This window comes from Salmo salar, chromosome ssa01 (genome assembly GCF_905237065.1).
Source record: "Salmo salar chromosome ssa01, Ssal_v3.1, whole genome shotgun sequence".
Lineage (NCBI taxonomy): Eukaryota > Metazoa > Chordata > Actinopteri > Salmoniformes > Salmonidae > Salmo > Salmo salar.
Window position 1 is genome coordinate 24114369 of NC_059442.1, and position 11773 is coordinate 24126141.

Here is an 11773-nt window from a genome sequence, read left to right on the forward strand (position 1 = left end):
GGGAAACATATGGTAACATTGCCAAAGCAAGTGAAGTAGATAATATACAAAAGTGATATAAACCTTTTCTTGTGGCATCAGGTCACAAATCTTGCTGTGATGGCACACTGTGGAATTTCACCCAGTAGATATGGGAGTCTATCAAAATCGAGTTTGTTTTCGAATTCTTTGTGGATCTGTGTAATCTGAGGGAAATACGTGTCTCTAATATGGTCATACATTTGGCAGGAGGTTAGGAAGCGCAGTTCAGTTTCCACCTCATCTTGTGGGCAGTGTGCACATAGCTTGTCTTCTCTTGAGAGCCAGGTCTGCCTACGGCGGCCTTTCTCAATAGCAAGGCTGTACATAGTCAAAGCTTTCCTTAAGTTTGGGTCAGTCAGAGTGGTCAGGTATTCTGCCACTGTACTCTCTGTTTAGGGCCAAATAACATTTCTAGTTTCTTTCCAATGTGTCAAGTAATTATCTTTTTGTTTTCTCATGATTTGGTTGGGTCTAATTGTGTAGAATTTGACGACTCTTTTCTGGATTTTGATCATTAGTGGGTATCGGCCTAATTCTGCTCTGCATGCATTATTTGGTGTTCTATGTTGTACACTGAGGATATCTTTGCAGAGTCTCAATTTGGTGTTTGTCCCATTTTGTGAATTCTTGGTTGGTGAGCGGACCCCAGACCTCACAACCATAAAGGGCAATGGGTTCTATAACTGAGTGAAGTATTTTTAGCCAGATCCTAATTGGTATGTCAAATTTTATGTTCCTTTTTGATACCATAGAATGCCCTTTTTGCCTTGTCTCTCAGATCATTCACAGCTTTGTGTTAGTTACCTGTGGCGCTGATGTTTAGGCCAAGGTATGTATAGATTTTTGTGTGCTCTAGGGCAACGGTGTCTAGATGGAATTTGTATTTGTGGTCCTGGCGACTGGACCTTTTTTGGAAAACCATTATTTTGGTCTTAGTGAGATTTACTGCCAGGGCTCAGGTCTGACAGAATCTGTGTAGAAGATCTAGGTGCTGCTGTAGGCCCTCCTTGGTTGGTGACAGGAGCACCAGATCATCAGCATACAGTAGACACTTGACTTCAGATTCTAGTAGGGTGAGGCCAGGTGCTGCAGACCCTTGCCAATTAGTTGATATATATGTTGAAGGAGGTGGGGCTTAAGCTGCATCCCTGTCTCACCCCCCGGCCCTGTGGGAAGAAATGTGTGTTTTTTGCCTATTTTAACTGCACACTTGTTGTTTGTGTACATGGATTTTATAATGTTGTACGTTTTTCCTCCAACACCACTTTCCATCAATTTGTATAGCAGACCCTCATGCCAAATTGAGTCGAAGGCTTTTTTGAAATCAACAAAGCATGAGAAGACTTTGCCTTTGTTTTGGTTTGTTTGTTTGTCAATTAGGGTGTGCAGGGTGAATGCGTGGTATGTCGTATGATATTTTGGTAAAAAGCCAATTTGAAATTTGCTCAGTACATTGTTTTCACTGAGGAAATAGACATGTCTGCTGTGAATGATAATGCAGAGGATTTTCCCAAAGTTGCTTTTGACGCATATCCCATGGTAGTTATTGGGGTCAAATTTATCTCCACTTTTGTGGATTGGGGTGATCAGTCCTTGGTTCCAAATATTGGGGAAGATGCCAGAGCTAAGGATGATGTAAACAGTTTTAGTATAGCCAATTGGAATTTGTTGTCTGTATATTTGATCATTTAATTCAGGATACCATCAACACCACATGTCTTTTTGGGTTGGAGGATTTTTATTTTGTTCTGTAGCGCATTCAAGGTAATTGGAGAATCCAGTGGGTTCTGGTAGTCTTTAATAGTTGATTCTAAGATTTGTATTTGATCATGTATATGTTTCTGCTGTGTGTTCTTTGTTATAGAGCCAAAAAGATTGGAGAAGTTGTTTACCCATACATCTCCATTTTGGATAGATAATTCTTTGTGTTGTTGTTTGTTTAGTGTTTTCCAATTTTCCCAGAAGTGGTTAGAGTCTATGGATTCTTCAATTACATTGAGCTGATTTCTGACGTGCTGTTCCTTCTTTATCCGTAGTGTATTTCTATATTGTTTTAGTGATTAAACATAGGGAATGCATAGACTTAGGTTTTCCGGGTCTCTATGTTTTTGGTTAGACAGGTTTCTCAATTTCTTTCTTAGATTTTTGCATTCTTCATCAAATCATTTGTCATTGTTGTTCATTTTCTTCGGTTTTCTATTTGAGATTTTTAGATTTGACAGGGAAGCTGAGGTCAAATATACTGTTCTACTGACAAGTTTACACCTTCATTATTACTTTGAAATGTTTTATCCAGGAAGTTATCTAAAAGGGATTGAATTTGTTGTTGCCTAATTGTTTTTTGGTAGGTTTCCAAACTACATTCCTTCTATCTATAGCATTTCTTAACCTATTACTCAGTTTCTTTGGCTTTGATGCCTCATGATTGAGTATTGCTCTGTTCAAGTAGACTGTAATTTTGCTGTGGTCTGATAGGGGTGTCAGTGGGCTGACTGTGAATGCTCTGAGAGACTCTGGGTTGAGGTCAGTGATAAAGTAGTCTACAGTACTACTGCCAAGAGATGGGCTATAAGTGTACATACCATAGGAGTCCCCTCGAAGAGTACCATTGACTATGTACATACCCAGCGTGCGACAGAGCTGCAGGAGTTGTGACCCGTTTTTGTTGGTTATGTTGTCATAGTTGTGCCTAGGGGGGCATATGGGGGAGGGAATGCTGTCACCTCCAGGCAGGTGTTTGTCCCCCTGTGTGCTGAGGGTGTCAGGTTCTTGTCCGGTTCTAGGATTTAGGTTGCCACAGACTAGTACATGTTCCTGTAGCCTGGAAAGTATTGATTTCGCCCTCCAGGATGGAGAAGCAGTCTTCATTAAAGTTGGGGGATTCTAGTGGGGGAATATAGGTAGCACACAGAAGGACGTTTCTCTGTTAAGATCATTTCCTTTTGAATTTCTAGCCAAATGTAAAATGTTCCTGTTTTGATTAATTATTTTAATTATTTTTTATTTTACCTTTATTTAACTAGGCAAGTCAGTTAAGAACAAATTCTTAATTGATTTTTAATGGAGTGAGTTAGGTCTGCTCTATACCAAATTAGCATACCCCCTGAGTCCGTTCCCTGTTTCACACCTAGCAGTTTGGTGGATGGGACTACCAGCTCTCTGTAACCTAGAGGGCAAGCAGTGGGTATGTCTCCTCTATACCAGGTTTCTTGTAGGATGACAATGTCTGTATTTCCGATTTCTTTGATGAAGTCCAGGTTCCTGCTCTTTAGGCCAAAGGCAGATGACCTCAGGCCTGGGATATTCCAGGATGAGATAGTGAAGGCTTTGTGTTCCATAAAGTGTCCAATGTTGTTGGTCGTGTGGTTTGGCCTAAGGCCAGTAAGTGTGAGCAGCACCTGCTGAGCATCTTGTACATGCCATTGGCTTGGGCTAGGTCTGATCTGAGGGGGCCTAAATGGGGTGTGGCATGGTTGACTTGGGATTGTGTTGATTGGTTGGGGTGGGGGTGTGTATGTGGCTGGTGGTGTTGTGGTCTGGATGTAGGTCCTCTCGGCATGGGTCCTCTATGTGTAGGTCTTGGGGGGGAGGGGGTCCCGCAGGTCTGGGAGAGTGTCTCGCTGGTCTGGGCGGGGTGTCTATTGATCTGTTGCGCCTGTGAAGTTTTGGGGCTGCGTTTGAGAGCGATGTCCTTTAGAGCCCGGGCGAAGGTGGGCACTGCTGCCTTGTATAGGTGGACCTGGTCATAAAGGCTGTCCAGGGTGGAGTGATGGGCCAGGAAAACATTTGGTTTTGTGCAAGGTGGTATGGTAGCAGGGTGGAAGTCCTGTATGGTAGCAGGGTGGAGATAACCACTTGTGCATTGGGGAAAGTAGAAGAAGCTTTTTCAGTCATTCCCTTCAGTGCTGTTGCCACCCTTTCCTACTGTGTTCTCAGGTCATTTGTGCCTGTGTGTATTATTATGTGGCTGGGTGACCCTAGTTGGTCCTCAGACAGAAGGTCTAGGGTGCGCTGGGTGTTTGGACACCAGAGTTTAGACACACTGTGTTTGGGAAAAAGGTTTTTTTCTTTGATTAGGTGAAAGTCCAGCTGAAACGGTTTGGGGTTGCCCTGTACCATTACTGTTCCAGACTTATAGAGATTCATATTAGCTGACTCAGAGTCCTTGTTGTCTAGTATCCTGAGTTTCCACCCCTCGTTAACACCCCCTCTCTTAACAGAGGGGTAGAGTGCTAATATAGCACTGTGCCATTCCAGGGGATGGTTTGTGTGGAAGATGAGGATGCTGATGTTCCCATTTTTATAATAGTCAGCAAAAAGTGTCTCTTGATTTTCCATAAGGAGCTTCATTTTGTGATCTTTTCTTGCCTTATCATTCTTTACATACACAGAGTACTGTATTTAATTACCTCTGAACAGCGGGAGGCAGCTTCTAAGGCCTCTCCATTTGGTTGGAGTAGACTGTTCGACTCTCCTGCCATTGTTGGGCTAAAGGGCTTTGACACCTCTCACTTGACACGTCAGTAGTAATTGAAGTTGTATCAAGCTTGGCAGCCTTAATTTAGCATTCAGTCCTTATAAAGTAATGTAATGTATTTTTCTTCTTGGCTTTTGGAAATAAAATATAGCTTCAGACTAAACATGACTCACTCAGTTCCAGGTTGGATGGTGTTTTCAGGTTTCTGTGGTTTTCCAGAGCATTTGCTGTATAGCTTTGGAATACTAATCTTTGCTAGTTGTAAGCCTTCCAGGTGATTCCGTAATTCCATCCAAAATCAGGTTGTAGGTTTTGAGTTTTGATTTGGAGTGAAGGTTATGTTGTAGAGGGTAGCCTCCTGTATATGTTCCTGACAAAAAAAAATCCAAGTTTATCTAACTCTAAATCTATCTTTTTTAAGAACATGCTGAAAAATGCAGGAGCTCATCTGATCATGACCTCTCTCTCTCTTTCTCTCTCTCTCTCTCTCTCTCTCGTGAGACTGAGACACTCTAGGAATATGAACTGTGCGTTTATATGACCTGCAGGCCTAAAGTGAACCAACATCCTCAGACATGTTATTCATGGAGAATCTCTTGCCTTTATTCAACAGTGAAAATGATACAGTCTGGGTCAGCAATCTAGCTTTGGTTTACATGCTGTACCTAGCTAACATTCAACTAATGCAGAATATATGTTGCATGTATTCTCCATCTCAGCTGTAACATGACAGTAGTGCATGTCAGATCTATCTCTGGATGATGTGATGATGCAAGCTGATAAAAAAGTTATGAAGATTCAGCAAGGGATGTGGTTTGCTCTACTCTGCCAAGGGTGCATGCTTGGGGTTGGGCAGGTACGTTTTATCTGGCTGGTGGGAGGGGAAAACATTTTGGCTCGATTTACATGGGTAGTTTTTGTTTGTTTATTCATTCTTAAAAGTCTAAGCCGCTAGGGAGGGATTTCAAAGCTGACATTCGGAATTGTTTTAAGATGGTCATACTATGGGCATTCAGCTATTTGATTTACAACTTTAGGACCCCTTTAGGTATAAAACATGTATATATATATTTTTTTTTAAACTTGGCCTTTACTACTATAGCCCAGAGAAATGCATTAAATAAAATTAATAAATGGCAAAAAAGACCATCAAAAAATAAATCATAAGAAACAAGGTTTTGAAGTGTTTGTCCTATATCTAGGAGATATAAAAAAGCTCAGGAAATATATATATATATTTTACACATATTTAACCCCTTTTTAGGGTATGCACAAAACTACCTTCATACTTCCATAATTTAAAAAAAATGGTTACCTTCAGACAAGTCCCGTGACACTTCTGGGGGTTGTAGAGCAAAACGTAGAACACCATTGTGTTTGTGAGAATTTCCCCTTTCCATAGAGTTTGTAGGTCAAACCATTTGGACGCTACAGACGTGAGAAGACCGATTTTCAGCATGTCTCGTGGTCTGACAAACACCGCTCTAGCTCTGCCAACTTTCACCGGAGATGCGGAAGTGCGACATCGGCGGATGCGGTGGATTGAGACGCATCCAATGCAAACAGAGTGTCAAGGTTGGCTCAAGGAAGCAGGAGAGGCAGAGTCAAGCGCAGGAGACAGAAAATCTGTGAACACACTTTAATGGGCATCCACAATGTCTGAACACAGTAGGGCAGGCCGCATACAAACAAATGCTCCAAAAAACACCCCGCTTAACCACTAAGCAGGGACGCAGCCCACAAAACACAGGCAGAGGGAAAATAACGTTCCTCAAAACGACATCAGTCCTGACATAGACAATCACGCACAAAACACAAACCTACCTAGCTAAACTAAATACACCCCCCCCCCACTAACAACTAAAACAAAACAGGTGTGTGCCTAACCTAGACCTAACCAACAGAAAGTGAAACAGAGGATCGATGGCAGCTAGTAGGCCGGCGACGACGCCCGCCGAGCGCCAACCGGGCGAGGAGGGGCGCCACCATCTGTCGGTGTCGTGACAGTACCCCCCGACGCGGGGGGCGAGGCGCAGGGCGATCCGGATGGAGGCTGTGGAACTCTCGGATTAGCGCTGGGTCCAATATGTCCTCCACCGGTACCCAGCACCTCCCCTCCCAGTCCACGAGGTACTGCAGGCCCCTCACCCAGCGTCTGGAGTCCAAGATGGACAGGACTGTGTACGCCGGGACCTCCTGCACCTCATTGTCCTGCAGCGGACCAGCTACCACCGGCCTGAGGAGAGACACATGAAACAAGGGGTTAATACGATAATAAGAAGGAAGTTGTAACCTGTAACACACCTCGTTTATTCTCCTCAGGACTTTAAATGGCCCCACAAACCGCGGACCCAGTTTCCGGTAGGGCAGGTGGAGGGGCAGGTTCCGGGTCGAGAGCCAGACTCTCTCCCTTGGGGTAAACACGGGGGCCTCACTGCGGCGACGGTCTGCGCTCTCCTTTTGTCGTCCCCTGGCCCATTCAAGTGACTCCTGGACGGCGTTCCAGGTGTCCCTAGAGCGCTGGACCCAGTCCTCTACCGCAGGGGCCTCCGTCTGGCTCTGATGTCATGGCCCCAGGACCGGCTGATAACCCAACACATATTGGAAAGGCGACATGTTGGTAGAGGAGTGGCGAAGAGAGTTCTGAGCCATCTCGGCCCATGGCACAATCCTCGCCCACTCCCCTGGCCGGTCCTGGCAGTAGGACCGCAGAAACCTGCCACCTCCTGATTTATCCTCTCTACCTGCCCATTACTTTCGGGGTGAAAACATGAGGTCAAACTGACCGAAACCCCCAGTCGCTCCATAAACGCCCGCCACTCTCGGGACGTGAACTGGGGGCCTCGATCTGAGACGATGTCCTCAGGCACCCCGTAGTGCCGGAAGACGTGGGTGAATAGAGCTTCCGCGGTCTGCAGGGCCGTAGGAAGACCGGGTAAAGGGAGCAGACGGCAGGACTTAGAGAACCGGTCCACAATGACCAGGATCGCGGTGTTGCCCTGAGACGGCGGAAGATCGGTGAGGAAAAAAGGATCGCCAGGTGGGACCATGGTCGCTGTGGAACCGGGAGGGGTTGTCATTTCCCTCTAGGCAGGTGCCTAGGAGCCTTACTCTGGGCGCACACCGAACAGGAGGAGACATAGCGCCTCACGTCCTTCACCAAGGTGGGCCACCAGTATTTCCCACTAAGACCTCGCACCGTCCGCTCAATCCCTGGGTGACCCGAGGAGGGTAACGTGTGCGCCCACTGAATCAACCGATCGCGGACACCGAGCGGGACGTACTTATGACCCACGGGACACTGAGGAGGATTAGGTTCCGCCCGTAACGCCCGCTCGATATCCGCGTCCACCTCCCAGACCACCGGTGCCACCAGGCAGGAGGCTGGAAGTATGGGAGTGGGATCGGTGGACCGTTCCTCGGTGTCACGGAGACGAGACAATGCGTCGGCCTTAGTGTTCCGGGAACCTGGGATGTACGAGATTGTAAACTGAAATCTCGTAAAGAACATCGCCCTCATCGCTTGATGGGAGTGGTCACCCTTTTCTCATCTGGACTGACCACCGTAATCTGGAGTACATCCAGGCGGCGAGGAGACTGAACCCTCAGTCTCCTCGCCGCCTGGATGTACTCCAGATTACGGTGGTCAGTCCAGATGAGAAAAGGGTGACGCGCCCCCTCAAGCCAATGTCTCCACACCTTCAGGGCTCTTACCACAGCCAGCAACTCCCTGTCCCCCATAGTTACGCTCCGCTGGACTCAACTTCTTAGAGAAGAAAGCACAGGGGCGAAGCTTGGGGGGCGTGCCCGAGCGCTGTGATAGCACGGCTCCTACCCCAGCCTCGGACGCATCCACCACCACTATGAATGGCAAAGCGGGATCCGGATGTACCAGCACTGGAGCATCGGTGAACAGAGCCTTCAGACGACTGAAGGCCCTGTCTGCCTCCGCTGACCACCGCAACCGCACCGGGCCCCCCTTCATCAGTGAGGTAATGGGAGCCGCCACCTGCCCAAAGCCCCGGATAAACCTCCGGTAGTAATTGGCAAATCCCAAAAACCACTGCACCTCCTTCACCGTGGTGGGAGTTGGCCAATTACGCACGGCCGAAATGCGGTCACATTCCATCACCACCCCGGATGTGGAAATGCGATACCCCAGAAAAGAGATGGCTGGCTTGGAAAACTCACATTTCTCAGCCTTGACGTATAGGTCATGCTCCACCAGTCGCCCAAGCACTTTACGCACCAGATACACGTGCGCAGCACGTGTAGTGGAGTAGATCAGAATATCATCGATGTACACCACTACACCCTGACCGAGCATGTCCCGGAGAATCTCGTCCACGAAGGATTGGAAGACTGCGGGAGCATTCTTTAAAACCTCTTGAGGATACCGTAGGATAGGGGGCGCCACAGCGCATTTTGAAAAAAAATCGTTCCCATTTTCAACGGCCTACCAATCAAACTCAGAAGATAGGGCATGCATATACTTATTATATATGGATAGAAAACACTCTAAAGTTTCTAAAACTGTTTGAATGGTGTCTGTGAGTATAACAGAACTCAAATGGCAGTCAAAACCCCGAGACCGATTGAAACAGGAAGTGGAATTCTGAATTGTGGACTTGACTTCTCATCTTTCCTTATTAATCACACCGTTAACCATGGTTCAGTGAGCACTTCCTATTGCTTCCACTAGATGTCGCCAGTCCTTTCACAGTGGTTTGAGCCTTATAGAGTCAAAACTCAGTGAATGACACGAGTTTGAAATTGGTCACAGGGGATGGGCCATCACCATTATGACGCCGGCGGCCATGTCTGCCCCCACCTTTGGATACGGTTTTAAAGGCCATGACATCATCCCCTCGAATCTTATTGGCTCTCTTGGTGTTAGAGGCCCTGAAGATTTATTTTATACAACGTTTGACATGTTTGAACGAACCTACATGCGCGAGGATTGCATTTATTCTGAACTTCAGAGCTGCGCTTGGAGAGAGCCATAGGACGCGCTACCAACATCAGGCTAATGGAACGTGAAGTATGGACTTTTTGACCGAAAATACATCTGTTGTGGACCTGGGATGCTTTCTGATGAAGACAACTAAAGGTAGGCGATTATTGACAATATTATACAAGATGAGATGGTTCATGCTATTGCGTCCAAGATGGCGCCGAGCTCTGTATATTAGCTCATTTTCTGAGTATCGCATCGCAAAACACAGGCAGAGGGAAAATAACGTTCCTCAAAACGACATTAGTCCTGACATAGACAATCACGCACAAAACACAAACCTGCCTAGCTCAACTAAATACCCCCCCCCCCACTAACAACTAAAACAAAACAGGTGTGTGCCTAACCTAGACCTAACCAACAGAAAGTGAAACAGAGGATCGATGGCAGCTAGTAGGCCAGCGACGACGCCCGCCGAGCGCCGCCCGGGCGAGGAGGGGCGCCACAATCCGTCGGTGTCGTGACACAGAGGTCTCTAGCTTAAACTGACAGATTTTGATGGAGATTTTTTAAATTATGTTACTTAGATTGACGTACCGGTGTGTCAATAAATTCTAGTGGGTTAACAAAGGGTGAGATAAAGGTATTTTATGGATAGCTGGAGTATCTAGTTAGATAGAATATGTTAATAAAGGTTGAATAAAAAATAAAAAATGGGAGATTGGGCTCAATACTTTTTCAGTAGCACATCAGCAGTAAGGAGAGGTAGGTAGTTGTCTTACTCACCACTGCCCTCCACCCATCTGTTTCCCCCATCTGAAAGGTACATATTCATATTGATTTCCGCTGGCCACCCAAAGCGTGGTTCCCATGCAGCTGCTGCCGGTTGGACTGCGGTATTACCCATCCCTGACACTCAGCACATATTAACAATGAGACATTTCCCTTTGCTCTGCTTGGAATAACAAGGCGATACATCACAGAAACAGTCACAACCTCACTGTCTCACACACCGGCCGATTACTGTGAGGCTGGCACCAACCACTTTAAGCCTTTTTTATAGGTTTCCCTCTCTTCAGATTGACCATACCAGCAGTGAGAATGACTAAGCTCAAATGGGGAGTTTTTCCTGGTCAGGTCAGATGGCCCCGCTAACAGGGTTTGATACTGAGTTTCCAGCAGTAAGAATGCCCTCCTTTCTCTGTCCTGTTTTTGTTTGTTGACAGCTCTGAGTGCTAAGGCACATGGCCCATAAACTCTCTTTACTCAATGTAAAGCCAACTTGTTGTGCCCCAAGATACCCTGGGAGTGTGGTGTGACACCGCTCTGAGAGAATGAACACACACCATTGTGGGAGGTAAAGGGAAAGGGGATACCTATTCAGCACTGTTACCTTGACAAATCTTTACCTTGATGTGACATTTTCATTCCTCGGCTCAACTTATGTCCAGCTGATGCCCCGAGACAACCTTTCATGTGTATGTGAGTGTGTGTGTATGTGAGTGTGTGCATGCATACATGAGAACAAACACAAACCGCTGTGACAGGTAGTTGTGTTACCTTGGAGCATGCCCCTCCCCTTCAGAGAGCAGTGTGTTTAATGACAGCCTCACAAGGTGAGATAAGGCTCCTCTAGCTGCACCTCTGGGCTGGTCATTAATTACTACAGGTCAGCCTGGCCTTAAGGAGCCAGGGGTTGCCCAGCCCATTAGGAGGGAAAACTCACCTACTCCTCCTAACCAACTTTCCCAGACATGCCCATCAATCTGTGTAAACAAATCCCCTGAGCATTCTAAACACAACATAAAACCAGACAGGCTAGTTAAATAAGACACTACGCCCTTTCCTTCTCTTTATTACATGCCCCTCCACCAGTGATACATTTATTATCCCGTTAGTTTGTCTGAGCGTGTGTGCATGTGTGTGTGTTGCAGGTTGTGTTGAACAGAGCTGAGCTGAGTGAATACATATGATGCTGCTTCTCTTGGAGAATGAAATGTGGAATGAAGAAAAAAATAATTATCAGCCTATACCTCCTTCTCTCTCAGGGAAGTGGAAAGTAGCTCCATGTAAGAGAAAGGTGGATCTGGTTACGTCCACATTTGTAAGTTAGGGAAACATTGGATACACTGGAATGTTTAGGAACGAGCTCCTGTTGGGTCAGTGGAGGAAAACGGAGCTCTCCCCAAAACCTGCCACATCAACATCAATCATACACAGAGATGACAGATCCCTTTCATCCAGAACAACTCCACATCACAGTGGACCTTATAGCGTCCACAGATCACCTAACTTTGCATTCCAGATTTTAACAACCAAGA